Source organism: Balaenoptera physalus (genome assembly GCF_965194825.1).
Source record: "Balaenoptera physalus genome assembly, chromosome: 6".
Classification (NCBI taxonomy): domain Eukaryota; kingdom Metazoa; phylum Chordata; class Mammalia; order Artiodactyla; family Balaenopteridae; genus Balaenoptera; species Balaenoptera physalus.
The window spans coordinates 86019801-86036979 of record NC_138885.1 but is presented as its reverse complement, the minus strand read 5'-3'; the positions used below and the strand labels follow the sequence as shown (position 1 = coordinate 86036979).

Genomic DNA, 17179 nt, shown 5'->3' with positions numbered 1-17179 from the left:
AAAGAAGAATACATATATGTATAACTGAGTGACTTTGCTGTACAGCAGAAATTAACACAACATTGTAAATCAACTATACTTCAATATAAAAAAAAACTGAAGGAATGAGAGTAAACAATAGATGAGGTCTGTATCCTTAAAAGTTATAGAGTTCTGCTTGAACTGTGAATCTGGAAGAATATGTAAACACACTATGCTTTGAGGAACTTAACTAAATTAAAGGCTATTATATTGTGTAAGATATGATGAGAGAATTTCATAGAAGACATTCTCGATCTTTATTTCAAGTAAAATATTTTCCTTCTAGTTTTAATGTCACACTCCACATAACTTTTCTTGAACTATATAACTTTCAGTACTATTGAAAAAACAAAAATTCTCTTTTAATCATGATCATATTTCTTCCCTCTGTACCTCAGAGGAGATAAGCTTTTTTATGTAAAAAGATGTCCAAATCCTCAAAATGTTCTTTGTGCCTCTGATTTCTTAATTTCTAAAGTGCTCTTTACAAACTAAAAGACACTCTGTTACTTAGCAATAACATAGATGCTAACCATAACAAGAAGTAGTTGAGAGCTGAAAAAGCATTCTGGGTAATGGCATAAAAATTAACATGTTAATCATTTATTTTTACTTACATACTGATTAAAGCTTGTAGTATCAGTGGTACTCTTCCTCATTAAATCAAGACTGCTAACAAAATGACAACTTGAAAAGAAAAAGAAAAAATACTAACAGTATTTGATTGGCATGCTTTCTTATACATCACCAGTTCATTGCCAAGGAGTAATAAAAACCCTACCGTTTGTGCTGGTAGAGTAAAAAACTTGATTTATATACAATTAAACAAATTCCAGTTTAAAGTAAGTATATCAGCAAGTTACATATTTACATGACTATTATTTTTTATGACATGAGTAGAAAAGAAAAGAAAAAAATCTGTGTTTATATCTGATGCTGTAGCAGCATCTGCTCTTACTGCTGCTGCTATGTTTATAGAATCTCCTTCTGATATCTGTTCAGTCCTGGGCATTTTTTTGATTTTGAGGAAAATATGTATTTGGCTTCTCCCCATTCCTACCCCATATGATGCTTGAATAAATTGTATTTGAAGTTATTTATTTTTATTTAAGCACTAACTTTTAGTAAATACCATTCCTTATAAAAATAATTTCTCTTTTATGAAAAGAGATTTAATTAAACTTTACTGGTCATGTTTAGTTGATACTTGTATTTTATTTATGGTTCTTTCTCAAGAACTTTTATATATTAAAATATCATCTATAATACATATAGCTTGATTTTGGTATCATTTGTTCCATATTCTTGGAAGTTCTTGGAGGGTAATGATGATTATGGAGACTATGTTTAACCTACTTGAAATGCATTTCAAGGTCAAGGACTAAATACCATCCCCCAATAGATATAGACTCTAATTGTACTTATTAAAAAAAAAAAAAAAACCCTAATGAAACTCTCAGTTCCAGCCAGGGTTTTAACAACTCTCTTTTTTCACTTCCATGCGTGTTTATTTTTCAATCTTTAGTAGCTATCTCTCTACACATTTGGTAGCTATTTCTCTACCTTGCCTGCCTTTAAGCACTACTTAGATCTCACCTTCTTTGTGAAGCTTTTCCTGATCAACCCTATTCATCTTCAGTCAATTCATTCACTTAAGCATTTCATTAGTACTTATGCATATGATTTAATAAGACCATTGAATAATTACCTCCATGTGTCTTGCACATATTTATTGGACTTTGTCTTGTGATTTGTTTTGTCGGTTTCATTAGAAGTATGAATTTTCATAAGTTGTACCATGACCAGTTAGAGAATGGAGTGGTTACCTTGATTCAACTCCCAAATCTTCTACCTACTGACCTATGACTCATTTTCTCTGAATAGGACAATAGTTAGTATCTTTGATGTTGTCATTATATTTTATTAAAATATTAAGCTTGAGTTAGAGAATCCTATATTGAATACAGCATAAATGTTTCATAAACTCTGACTTAAGTAGCTTATCTACATTGTCATGAAGAGGAAATTCTAAAGACAAATAATTTATAACTATTTTAAAATGTTTTATAATACTTAATTGCTTAGTCATTTACTTTTTTTATTGGAGTATAGTTGCTTTACAATGTTGCGTTAGTTTCTGTTGTACAGCAAAGTGAATCAGCTATATGTATGCATATATCCCCTCCCTCTTGGACCTCCCTCCCACGCCCCCATCCCACCCATCTAGGTCATCACAGAGCACTGAGCTGAGCTCCGTGTGCTATACCACAGGTTCCCACTTTGCTTTTAATCACTAATTAGTTAATTTATTAACGCAACTGATTTTAAAAGAGGACGTAGCTTAAAACTCATTCTTTCTCCTCATTTACATTAAGTTAACTATTAGTTAACCTGTACTCAGAGCTTTAATCAGGAACTTCTGTGTGTGGGGTACAGTATATCTTTTCAACACTAGCTCTTGAACCCAAGTGTATTAATATCCTAGTCAGTGTAGTGTCAAGTCATAATTTTATAAAGTGTGAAGATGAAGAGTAGACGGTCAAAATATCAATTCAATTTAATATGATAATTATTAATTAAACACCCTTCATCTGTAAGACCCTGAGAGAGATTCACAGGTAGTCAAGGAATGTCCCCGTCTCTGAAAAGTATGTAACATAATGAGGGAGGCAAACACATAAATAACCATAATGCCTCAGTAATAGACATATAAATAATCTGCCCAGGCTCATGCTCTCTGCTGAATATGTTGAAACTAGGAATAATTTTCAGTGTCTGGAGTTGGCTCAAGCTCATATTCAGTGTTTAAGTCTCCCATTTTTTTAAGCTTTTCTGTTATACGCATTTTATTCTTTATACTTTATAGATGTGGCAATGGTAACATATCCAGCCTGTGTTGAATAAAGTACACTGGGACAGGAGTTATAATAAGTGATTTATGTTTATTATTACTACTTATAAAACAAACCTGCAAAATAGGTATCATTATCTCTATTATTATTTTACAGAGGAGGATACGGAGACTCCGAAAAGTTAAGTGACTGATGACTTACTTAAAGCCTCAAAGCTCTCAGATAGGGAGGTTTCAATTGTACCTGTATACCTCTAAGGCTTATGCAAAGCATGATATGTGACAAAGGGTCTCTATTAAAACATGGGGTATGAGGCAACATGTTGTAAGGGGAAATCAGTTTGTAGTCATCCAGTTTTGTGTTCAAATTTATAGTTTGCCTATTACTAATTGCACAATTCACCTAATTTCTTTGAATCTTGTTTTCATAATCTGTAAAATGGGGTTAACTGGAAGAAGCAAGTTGATTAATGTTCCTGGAACTAGATGAAAGGAAAGATGTATAAAAGAATCTACAGTGTTTGGGGAATTTTAAATTGCTTTGTATGGCTAAAGGATAAAACATATAAAAGGGCATTCTTTCCACTAAGTACAACTAAACCCCCTGGATATTATATATAAATCATACTTAAGGAAACATTGAAAGGTGTAGAGAAGAAGGAAGACTGGCTAGGAACATTAGGACCCAAAAAATGTTATACTGGAAAGTTCCTTGAGGTTTTTTTTTGCCTCATATGTCTCTGATTTAGAGCTGAGGAAGCCGGCAATCCAGAAATAGCAATGAGAACCCCAACTACGACTGCTTTTTCAGCCAAAAGTTCTGACCAAAAAGATAAATCTCTTAGACAATAACTGTCCTACTCCAGCCAAACACTACAGAAAAAAATATGGCCACACTCCCACCCATGCTGGCAAAGACCAAGTGGGCAACTTAGATTTCTACCCTCTAAAGTCTGTAATAAAGATCTCCAACACCACTACTGGGCTGGTCTTAAAGAGACCAGTGAGGGTGCCTGAATTTCCACTCTGACCCAGCAGTAATGAGTAACTCTTCTCCTTCCCTACTAGGCTGATATCAGAGGAGGTCTCGTACAGAGTCAGAACTTTCATCATCACTAGTGGAAATGAGGCTACCCCACTGAGACCACATAGGGAGCCCAAACTCCGACTTCCACCCAGCAATAATGAATATTTCTACTCCCAAAGTGTCAGAGGCTGAGTGAAGAATCTGAACTTCCACACGTCTGGTTGTAACAAGGCAGTGTCACCCCTCCTTCTGCTGGAGCATTTTTAGATAAAGCCAGCTGAACATTTAAATATTATCCAGAATCTCCAAACATAATATGAACATGTCTTCATTTCAGTTGAACATCATTCGTCATACCAAGAACCAGGAAGACCTCAGACTGAATGAAAAAAGGAAATCAGTGGATGTTAACACAAGATAACAGAGATATAACCCAATGTATTAAAAGGAAAAAGAGGGAAAAAAATCACATGTTCACATAAATTGATGAAAAAAAGTGGCAAAATTCAAAATCAATTCTTGATGAAACCCTCAGTAAAAGAGAAATAGAAGGGAACTTCCTCAGTTTATAAAGAGTATCTATAAAGAAAAAAGAAAAAAAAACCCTACAGCAAACATTATACTTAATGGTTAAAGACCATTAATATTTTCACCCTAATATCAAGAATAAGCCACATATTTCTTTCTTTCTTTTTATTGAAGAACAAACCATGTATTTCTGTTCTCACTAATCTTATTCAGTATTTTACTGGAAGTTCTAGATAGTACAGCAAGCCAAAAGGAAATAAAGGGCATACAAGATCAGAAATGAAGAAAATTATCCTTATTTGGAGATGATATGATTGTCTTAAAAAAATCCCAAAGAATCTGCCAAAAAGAAATCCTTCTTGAGCTAATAAGCAAGTACAGCAGGATCACTGGATATAAGATAAACATACAAAAATCAATTATTTTTTTATACGAGTAATGAGCTCATGGACACAGTCATTAAAAATAAAGTATCATTTAAAATTGCAGAAAAATGAAATAGGCTTAAATTTAACAAAACATGTATGAGATTTCTATGTTGAAAACTACACAAGGTGATGAAAGAAATCAAAGAAGTTCTAAAGAAATGAATAGAGATATACTATGTTTATAGATTGAAAGATAATAATAAAGACGGCAACTCTCCCCAAATTGACATATAGGTTCAACCAATTCCTTTTGTAATAACTAATTTTATGTGTCAACTTGACTGACCATGGAGTGCCCAGATACTTGGTCAAACATTATTCTGGGTGTGTTTCTGATGGTGTTTCTGGATGAGATTAAGATTGGATTAGGAGACTGAGTAAAGGAGATTGTTCTTCCAATGTGGGTGGACTTCATCAAATCCATTGAAGGCCTGAATAGAACAAGGAGGCTGGTAAGAAATAATACGCTTTCTCTCTCTTTCTTTCTTTGCCTGTCTGTGAGCTGGAACACTGGTTTTCTCCTGCCTTTGGACTTGAACTTTGAATGGACCTTGCACCGTCAGCTTTTCTGGGTTTTCAGCTTGCTAACTGCAGATCTTGTGACTTCTTGTCTCTACAATCTCATGAACCAGTCCTCTACAACACACACACACACACAGTTGGTCAGTTTTTCTGGAGAACACATATCAAAATATAGACAATAATATTCTAAAATTTATATGAAAAATAAAAGGAACTACAATAGTTAAAATAATTTCAAAAAGGAAGAATAAAGTGGGAGGAATAAATCTTCTATTTTCAAGATGTATTATATAGCTACAGTAATCAAAACTGTGTTGTACTGGAGAAGAGATAGATACAAAGATCAGTGGAACAGAATAGAAAATCTAGAATTAGACTCATACAAATATACCCGACAGACTATTGACAAAGGTCAAAGTCAATTCGAAGGAGGAAAGATAGCCTTTTCAATAAATGATGCTGAAGCAATTAGGCATCAATAGACAGAAAAATAAATTTCAATCTAAGTCCCAAATCCTAGACAAAAATTAACTCAAAATGGAACACAGACTTAAATGTAAAATGTAAAATCATAAAATTTTAGAAAAAAATATTATAGGAGAAAATCTTCAGGATCTAGGGCTAAACTTAAAACTAAAGGCCAAGATCCAACAAAGGAGAAAAATGATGAATTGACTTCACCAAGATTAAAAACTTTTGCTCTATGAAAGACCCCATTAAGAATATGAAAAGGCAAATTACAGACTGGGAGAAAATATTTACAATCCTTATATGTGACAAAGAACTGGTATCTAGAAAATATTTTAAAAGTCTCGAAATGCAACAGTAAAAAAAGGAAAAAAATCCAATTAATACATGGGCAAGTGACATAAGGAGAGACTTCACTGAAGAAGGTATATAAATGTCAAGTAAGCAAAAGAAAAGATGTTCAACATCGTTAGCCATTAGGGAAACTAAAATTAAAAATGCAATGGTATATTACTATACACCTATCCAAATGACTAAAGTAGAAAACAGTGACAACACCAAATTATGGTGATATTGCAGAGGAACTGGATCACTCATACATTGTTAGTGGGAATATAAAATGGTAGAGCCACTCTGAAAGTTATGTTGGCAGTTTCTTAAATAAATTACTCACACAACTAACATACAACCCTGCCACCGTGCTCCTAGGCATTTATCTTAGAGAGATGAAGACTCGTGTTCACACAAGAACCTGTACATGAATGTTTATAGCAACTTTATTTGCAGTAGCCAAAAATTTAAAATAATCTGGATGCCTTTCAATGGGTGAATGTTAAATCAACTGTAGTACATTCCTACCATGGAATCCTACTTATCAATAAAAGGGAGCACTTTATACATGCAACAACATAGATGAATCTCCCAAGAATTATGCTGAGTGCAAAAAGTAAATTCCAAAAGGTTACATATTGTATGATTCCATTTATACAACATTTTTGAAATGACAGCATTACAGGAGTGGATAACAGAACAGTGGTTGCAAGGGTTAAGGAGGTAATGGGAATAGGAGGGACAATGCTGGGCTGTAAAAAGGCAACATGAGAGATGCTTGTGTCAGTGGAAATATTCTGTATCTCGACTCTATCACTCTCAATATCTTAGTTGTGATATTTTTTTTGAAAGATACTACCATTGTGGAAAACTGGACAAAGAGTAGAGGTGATCTCTTTGTACTGTTTCTTATAGCTGCATGTGAACCTGCAGGTATCTCAAAATAAAAACCTTCATTAAAAAACATAAGGTAGAGAATTACAGTAGATAAAACTGGAAATGCACACAGAACCAGATTATGAACCATTTTAATGCAGTACCTGAAGAGGTCTAGACTTTGGACTTGTCTTATAGGTGAGGAGGAATCATCAAAATATTCTAAATATGGAGTATTTATAATTTGGAAATGTATTACTTTTTTCTGTAGTAATGCTATACAGGAATAATGTAGTAATTTTTAGGAAATTATTGTTTCAGTTTAGTTGGAAGAAATAAAATATCAATAGGAAAAGAAAGATGTTTTTCAGAAGTAGCAGAGTCAAAATATTTAGACTGACTGGAAGCATAATTGTGGGGAAGAGTGCTGAGAATGTAAAATCAAACCTGACTTTATAATTTCTAGCCCGAGTGGCTGGATGAATAGTAAAACCACTAACTGAAATAGACAAAGCAGGCAGAGCAGCAGACTTGTGAAGGAAGGCATGAGCGATGAAGGTAATAGAGATTTGATGATAGATTTTAATTTGAGGTATGCTAAATTTAAGGTGTTTGTGGAATATCCAAATGAGATTTATGGGGAAATATGAGTCTGGAATTCTGGGAAGACATTTAATCTATAAAGGTCTTTGGTAGGCATTGACATATGGGTATGAATTGAAACCATGGAGTGGAAGAGAAAACCTCAAGAAATAAGGGAAATTTAGATGTAAGTAACATTCAAAGAATAGCAAAAGAAAGGGGAGCCAACAAAAGAAAGTAATGAAAATTATCAGAGATGTAGAAGGACAGTCAAAACAGTGCAGTTTCCTGGAAGCCAAAGAAGGTATTGTTCAAGAAGATAATAATCAGTAAAACTATATTCTGCTTACAGCTTTCAAAACTTACCATTAAATTTGCAAGTAGGAGATAATTTATGAACTTTTGAGTGTAATTCGAATTTAGTGGTATGAATGAAAACCATATTACATTTGCAATGAAAGCAAAGAGTCGGAAATAAGCAAAAAGAGGAAAAAGAGCAGGACGTATATTTGTTAGAGGTGGAAGCAGGAAATAGGAAAGAATGGGAGTACAATGGTAGGAGAGAAGATATAAGATAATTTAACTGATTTAAAGATATAAGAGAGGAATTCCTTAGAGAAAGCAGAGAAAGGACTGGGGGCTAGGATGATCATAAATCTCCCAGAATATTTATGAAACACACCCATTATAGCCATGAGCTGTAAAATGACTTTTTTTTTTTTTTTTTTGTAGTAGATTTGAATATAAAAGCAATAGGCTTACAAGGCATGGCAGGCTGTTGATGAGAGTTTTCATTGAAACTGGCAGGCACATTGGGAACCAGCTGTTGGTTGTAGGTAGATCATTTTAAAGTAGTTAAAAAATATAAGGGATAATGCTAAGCTTTTGTACTTCAGACCATGAGAATTCCCCAAGTATTTTATCCAAGAAAATTACACGTCTTTCAGATGTAGAATTACCAACTGCCATGCAGTTTTTCTTTGTGATGTATTTTGTCAGTGAATTAAAGAAAGCAATGTGAATTGTGCAATTGGTTATTGTAATGATAATTCAATATGTAAAAGATGATAAAGGGTAGTCCTGATATCTTACTGCATATTTCACTTATGTAGTAAATAGTGAGTTGGTTCAAACCTCTGTTGCTATAACTTCTACGTATTATTCTTATAAACCCCAATACTTATGGGACATTATATAGGGGTAGAAGTCACTTGGGCCACTGTACAGCTATCTGAAGATCCTTTCAGGACCCCAGTGAAATCCCACACTTTTGCAGGTGTCTCCAGGTGTCTTCACTTCCGAGGAAGCTTTTTTGCGTTCCTTCCCACCAGAGAGTTCCCTTCCAGAATTCCAGTGACAGCCGTTTGTATATTATATGTACTTTCACATTAAGAGTGTTGGGCTCTCATAATGCTTGAATTCACAGTCTGCTTTCACTACTTAAGATGTATGATTTGGGGCACGTCACTGAATCTCTCTGTGCCTCAGATTTGGAATGGCTCCTAAGACATAGAGGAGATGTTTTGAGACTTAAATTAGGAAAGCCTCAGATAACATTTTTAAAGCAATTAAAGTGCTGTCTGCCATACAGGAAGGACTTCTTAAATGATAGTCATTTTCTAGCTGTACGTTCATTCTTCTTACTCTAAAGACAACGTTTTCTAATATCTTAACTGGATACCAAATAAGTGATTTCAAAAAGTGAAGTATCTCAAAGCATAAAAATGTAGTGTTCAAATATTTTCTAAGTAGGTGAAATGAAAAAATATAAACTCTTACAATCCTTTGCCAAGAGATCTAATTAATCTTTCAGTAAGAGAAGAAGGTAAATTGTCAGCTGGAATTTTTATTTCCTTGAACATTTTTCCTTAAATTACATGGAATAACTACAGATAACTGGATAACTGGAATGCTATCACTTCTCCTTTCCCACATTTTTAAAATTTGAAAATATGGAATTATTTAAAGTTCCTTAGCTTATAAATGATTTTTTGAGCCAACCAAATCTTAAAACAAGGATTCCAGACCATTTCGTATGCTTTAAAGGCTCACACAGAATATCCCTACGGTACTTTGCAACAGGAAGACAGAATTTCTAGTGTCAGGAATGACAGAATGCTCTTTGGACTGGGAAACCCTGTGGGTCATTTCATTTTCATTTGGTAGTGAAGCAGAAAAATCAACATGTTGTGTGTCAGAGTACAATGAGAAGTACTCCTTGGCAGTTTGATTTTTAGCCATTGGTGAGGGGGGAAATATCGAAAGCAGGCTGTCAAGGTGTAACTCCACATAGGTAAGTCTGGTTTAAACTAGGCAGGTAGTCTGCATTTTGATATTACCAGAAATAGAAAGGACCCTTTAGCTTGAATCAAATGCTGTAGGGAATTATAGTTCCTATGAAATCTGCTGCTCTGATGATTGATAGTCAGATCTGAAAATGAAATGTCTTAAAGTCTTCTTTTTGAACATTTCTACCTTGCTTGAACTTTATAAAGATAGGAAAAGGAAACAGGTGAAGGGAAAAGAATAGCCATGTTAGAATTTCACACTGAAGTAGAGAAGAATTTTTCAATTAAAAAGATAATCTAATAGTAATACACCAATTTTAAAATTTAATAGGTTGACACTTTTTTGATCTGTGAATAGTGTTTTTCATTTATATTTTACTAAATGAGAGAATAATCAGGACAATTTACATAGATTTTTCAATGATAAATTCAAACAGCTTATCATTTGTACTATTTTATATTTTTTATTTATATTTTTGCAGATTGGAATTGTTCATTAAAAAATGATTCATGCTAATTGTAAATAAAATAATTCACAGTGGAAAATGTTATAAAGGTAAATAAAAGTATTTATCCATCATTGCCGCCAATCCCACTCCCCAGCACTAACCACAGTAAATATTTGGTATGTATAATTTAATAAACAAACATTAAATACATACAAACATGTGTACATATACACATAAGCAGAAAATCAGACTTTGTGTTCGCAAAAATGGTATCAATCTGTACAGACTGTTATGTGAATTGCTGTTTAAGACTTAAAAGTGCATTCTTTGCTAACATGTGAAACTACATAATTGCATTGGAGAGTATTCCATTAATTAAACAATAATTTTTAAATATCTTTACATTTTTTTTACAACTTTTCTAGGGTAGGGGAACTATTATAAATAATGCTGTAACGAACATGATGGTTGCTTATCTTTTACATAAGATAAATCTCTAGCATTGGAATTGTTGAAACAAAAGGCAGCATACTTAAATATTTATAGATAGTGCAAAATTAACTTACAAAGCAATTGGGCTAGGTTACTTTCTCACCAATTTTTTTGTTAGGTTCTTATGGTATTGATTGCTCTCTCTAACCATTGTAGTTTTATAGGTTAATGTTTTTGTTGTTATAGTAATTTGATTTTATTTAATTATAAATAATAGTAACATTCTTTCACATGTTTTCATTTTTTCTTTGTATATTGTTCATAATCTTTGCCTACTTTTTTTTTTGAAATGGTCTTTTTCTTATTTAGTTAAGATGCATGTGTGAAAAAAAACTTTCTTTCTTTATATGTTAAGAGTAGTGAACTATTCTTTATAAAAGAGATTATTAATATCTTTATGATGTATCATTTGTCAACTAACTTTGATCACAGTATATTTTGCTATACAGATGTCTCTGCCATACACAAATCCATCATTTTGTTCTATTTTGACTTTTTAATTTTTCTGTTGTACGTAAAAGTCATCTCCATTCTTACTATATTTAAATGACTTTTTAAAAAGATACCTGTCATCTTTCAGATACCCCAAAATGAAGTCCTTTTCAGAATTCTATGTTCCACAGATGTATTTATTTTTGTACCATAACTATATAATCCTTATATCCATAGCATTGTGTGTGTGTGTGTACATACATTCAGACATATATATGTCTGTATATGCACAATACGTATGGATAACCACTTCCCATTTTTTTCTTATTAAAAAAATTTTGGCTATTTTTGTACATTTATATTTCTGGTTATAATTAGTTAATTTCTGCCCAAAGTTGCACTATCTTGAATTTATCAAGTAATTTTATATCAATCAGTATATTCACAATATTCAGTATATTCATATAAAAATGACATACAAAATCATTTTATGGACATTTATACATTGCTGTTAAATTTTGTAGTTATTTTTAGTAAATAATTTTGGCCTTTTGGTAAGGTTACTATTATTGTATAATAATTTTATTTCTGTGTGCTTATTCCAGAAATTATCAGTTGATTCATAAAGATTTTCTAATTTGATAACATACTATCTTTAAATAATCAATGTGTTTCTTTTTTCCCAAAATATATGTATATTTTTTTCCTTTAATCCATTGGCTACAATCCTTAGCACAATGTTAAAAAATAATGATTATTGCATATATCCTTCCTCATTCCTGACTTCAAAGGAAGTTCTTCTAGTATGTTAAAATGAATCATGTGGATTTCTGGCAGATACATTTTATCATGTTAAAGAAGTTTTTTTTTCTTGGCTAGAACTAGGGTCGCTAAATTCACACCATACTCAACTATTTATGTGTATGAGACTTTGGGCAAGTTATCTAAATTTCTTGTGCCTCAATTTCCTCTTCTGTAAATGGAATAGCAATTGTATTTATTACACCAGATTGTGGTGAGATTAATTGAATCGATAAGTGTAAAGTTAGAACATTACCTGCTTCACAGTAAATACTCAATATATGTTTTTTTTTCCTTAGACTATCAGATTTTTATTACTTTTTTTCTCAAAAAAAAAAAAAAACCATGTCAATATAATGCAAAATGAAAATCAAAGGCCTATGGCATATCATTCTTTTTAAAAGGTGGTTTCCTTTTTTCCCCCTATAAGACATACTAATTTATTTAAGCCATAATCTCTTGACATTTTAAATTTTAAGCTCACTCTGTCTATAAAGTATACTCAGATTCCCTGCTGACGTGCCATGACTATGCTGAAAAACTTAGAAACAGTATGAGTAAATTTCACACAATTACTAATCTCCTAAGAATGTACAATGTTATCAGTTATGAAACAGTTGTGTGAAAGTCTTTCTTTTTTCCTTTTAAGTTTGGTGTAGGTGGAATAGCAAGTTTCTGATCTACAACAAATAATGCATTGCTTCTATAAAGGTGGACAACATGTAAGGCAGTTCAAAGAATGCTGACTAACCAAACAAAATGCAGTTATTGGATTATCTTGCTATTCATATCAGCTTAACTTGTTTTAACGCATTGCTCTTAAATCCGTACAGCACTCCATTTTACAGGGTAACCCCACTCTTGATTAATCTGTTCTAAAGTGCCAGTATTATTTACACATTTTTTTTAGCCAAAAGTCTGGCCAGTTGTGGCATCAGGTGAGGATGTCATCCCAGCTCTATTATCATTTACATTCACCAAGGGAAGTTCTGGAAGTTCAGCACTTGTCCCTGGTCCCCAAAGGTTCACCTGTCCATTGGCTGTGCTAAACTGAGGAGCTATTCCAGCTCTGGATCCGTGATATGGAGCATGGAAAAGAGCTCATTTGATAAGCTTGGTGGACAGGCTGAGCCTCAGCTTTCTTCTGAGAAGTCACTTGATCCAAAAAGTCCTGTGTTGATGTGGCAGAAGCATGGTTTGTCTCATCACCTGTAAACAGTATTCACACTGGTAAGGTTTTTCTCCACTATGAGTTCTCTCATGCCTTTCCATATGACATTTTTGAATGAATCTCATACCACATTCATCACAGCGAAATGGTTTTTCACCAGTATGAATCTTCTCATGTCTCTGTAGCAGGTACTTCTGTATGAAACACATGTCACATTGAAATGGTTTTTCACCTGTATGAATGAAGACATATCTCTGTAAGTGATAGTTCATTCTAAAGGCAGCATTGCAGCGCTCACAAACGTGAGATTTAGGGGGTTTCCAACCAAGTGATCCATCTTCATTTATTGTAAGGATTTTTGCAGGAGAACGTTGTTTCCATTTCTTCTTTTTCTGTAAGTCTACTGGCTCTCTGATTTGTTTTTTGTCTCTCATCAGTTGCTCAGATACATCAGTAAAGGTAATTTCCTGCTTTACACTTATAGGGACATTAAGTGCATACTGTAGTCCTTGAGGGAGTCTTTCATGTGTTTCCATCTGCTCTTCATCATTTTTCACTGTCTCCTCATGGACCATGAGTTCATCATGAGATATCATATCCTGTTGTCTCATTTCACTTTCTTGTTAACACTTCATCTGCAGCAAGGATCTCCTGGTGAGGCATACTCCAATCTTGAAGCACTGACTCCTGCAGCTCTCCAGACACGGTAGACTGGCCAGACACTCCACCCATTACAACCATTGCCCTGGAAGACTGCATTTCATCCATGATGCCACATTTAAATAATCCTTCCAGTTTGTCGTCAGTGTTCATGCTTAAGTATAACTGCCTGAGACTAATGTAAAAATGACGACTTCAAGGAAGGGAATGCTGTAGAGTTGAAAAAGAAATCATGGTTGAGTTTCTACCTTTCATAGGCTTCAGAGACCCACAATACCACCTCAGTCACGTATGCCATCCAATTCCTCTACAAAATAGGTCAGGCAAATGCCCATCCTGCCAGATCACTTGGCCGAATTTCCAAGCTGTTGATTCCTCCCTCTATCCGCCGGCGGGTGCCAAGGTCACCGACTGCAGGTGGTGGCAGCTTCAACCTTTCTAGGGGCCTTAAGAGGAGGGGAAGGGGGGAGGGGGGAGAATTTTGCTGTGGTAGCTTCATCAACAGCTCCCACCCCTGCGCCCTTCTCCTCTTCCTCCCCGTTAATATATGTTAGCCGTTTATCAAATATTTTCCTTCATCTACCAATAAAATTACAAGTTGTTTCTGTTTCTTTAATTCATTAGTGTAATGCAGTACATTAGATGATACCTTAAAACTCAATAATCCACATGTTCTTGGGGTAATATGCCCTAGGAATTAATTATTATTGTAATTTGAACTGATTTACTAGTATTTTTAAGGTTTTTTACATCAGTATTCACAAATGAGAAAATATATAAATTTCTCTTTTTTATATATCATTTTAAAGTTTATATATTACTGTAATGCTTTCTTAGTAGATTAAGGAAGTTATGGATTTTACTTTTAAAATTAAAAACAATAATAAAAACTTTGCACTTGAACTAAAGAAAAAGTTGGGAACCAGGACGCAAGTTCAGGTTGGTCTCATGAAAGCCCATGATCTAACAACTAAATATGAATAACACAAATAATGAAAGTGTGAAATGAAATATTGGAAATACTGTAAGACAGCGTCAAAGGAGATAGTAACTAGACTTTAGACTACTTGAGCTTAAGTATTCTTTTTATTCATGTTTGTCACTCCGAGAAGTAACACTCACTAGGCACATAGCAGGAATTTCAGCAGTGTTGTAGGTGGAATTAATGATTAGATGGTTGGGTCAATAATTTAAAAAGGGATGTGTACATTGGGTGTCAGGAAAGACTTAATGAAACAGCAGATAGCACTTGATGTGAACCTAGTCAAGAAAATAATATTTTTGATACTTTACCATTGCTGGGTAGGAATTACTCATAGTAGAGAGAAAAGAATGTGTGAATGAATGGAAGCTGTATCGTCTAAGGGTATTCGGAGAATAAGTAGTAATCTAGATTGTTTTGTGTTTAGAATACCAGTGCAGTAGAAGCATCTTTCCAAAATCATCATTAACTTTTGAAATAATCAATATTTTAAAAAATCACAATACCGCACTTCCTTCAAAAGTCTTTGCTCAACTGTACACGATCTCACTGAAATGATCATCCTATTAATCTTTGCAACACCCCCACTAAGCACCCCTAATCCTTCTTATCCTGTTCTCTCTCTCTATGTATATGTCATTTTTCCCCATAGCATTTAATCGCTTTTGAACCTCCTGTGTTGTTTACTTATTTCATCCATAATTTCCCACACCAGAATATAAGTTCCATGAGGGCTCTATTTTTCACTGGAGAACAAAATTATTTTTCGAGTGCCCAGAAGAGTACCTAGTACACAGTAGAGATTCAGAAAATATTTTGATGAATCCGCATTTAACAGATGAGGAAATTTAGACTCATAATACATTAGTTACCTGAGTTATCACACCTATGGTTGTCTCAGTCCTCATTTTTGTCATACACCAGAAACTGAGTTCCTTAATGCCTTTTGATACTACCTCTTTTTAAGAAGAGCTTCTTCAAGCTGTCTTTATTCCTAAGCCATAAATTGAACTCACTATCCTGACTATAGTTGTTTAGGTTTGAGTCAATGACCCATCAAAAAGAGGTCATCTATGGCTTAGCCAGAGGCCAATGATGTGCACAGATTAAGAAACAGATCACTGTATACTGGACGAAGAATTTTCAACCAATCAGATATATTCTCGTGAAATTTGCAGAAAAACCTTACTTAGAGTTTATTAGTAATGACAACAGAAGAAATCAATAAAGGAAAAGATATCCGAGTTGCCATCATGACAGATAGTTTGAATAAAGAACAAAATATGCCTGTTGCTGTTGCTGCTGTGAAGAGAGGACAATAAGATCACTTGTTATGTGTCTTGAAAAACTATCCACTTCACTGGGAGTCCAGGCTGATCCTCTTCCAGAATACTTTGCTATTCTTCCTTACATTTTTGTTTGTCCTCATAGTAACCCACAATTGGCTTAGAAAACTGCCACATATTTTTGTTCTTTGTAACTGGAATGAGCCAAACAATCCGAAAAGTCTTTTCATATGTCATAGTTATTTAAGAAGATGCAAGGTCATCCCTTCCCACTATGTCTTTCTTTTGTCTTGTTCAGCTATTTCAAGAGTGAAATTAAAGTCTCTTTCAAAAGTCTTCTAGGAGGTATAAAATAGTTATGACATGTTCTCTTTATCTTGTAAATGAATTTAATCATTTTTCATTCAACAAACAATGCATTTTCATTTTTACTTTTCTAAAATCAATTCTACCACACTAAACCTTATCATTTTATGTGCATTATGCCACAAAATACAATTACTTATTCCTCTGTCTTAAGTGGCTGAGAAAAACACAAATGCATAGGCATGTAAAAACATGGGGAGGGGGAAGGGTAAGCTGGGACGAAGTGAGAGAGTGGCATGGACATATATACACTACCAAATGTAAAATAGATAGCTAGTGGGAAGCAGCTGCATAGCACAGGGAGATCAGCTCGGTGCTTTGTGACCACCTAGAGGGGTGGGATGGGGGGATGGGAAGGAGCCGCAAGAGGGAGGAGATATGGAGATATACGTATATGTATAGGTGATTCACTTTGTTATAAAGCAGAAACTAACACACCATTGTAAAGCAATTATACTCCAATAGGGATGTTTTAAAAAAGAAATAAACTGTTATTGCCATTAGTGTCTATTTTTGCTGAAGAATATATTCTGTAATTTTTCACCATTGAAGTAAGTTATTGTGCTTGCTTTCATTTATTATTTGACTAAATCTATCAGGGTTTGATTGTATATCCTTT

At 33.8% G+C, this 17179-nt stretch overlaps 1 pseudogene across 1 annotated transcript; it reads right to left on the bottom strand.

Annotated features, from left to right (window-relative positions):
• Window positions 1–4585: 4585 nt before the first annotated feature.
• On the bottom strand, window positions 4586–15433 carry LOC309662859 (zinc finger protein 148 pseudogene; annotated as a pseudogene). Its single transcript has one exon. The product of its transcript is annotated as a zinc finger protein 148 pseudogene (transcript).
• Window positions 15434–17179: the final 1746 nt, after the last annotated feature.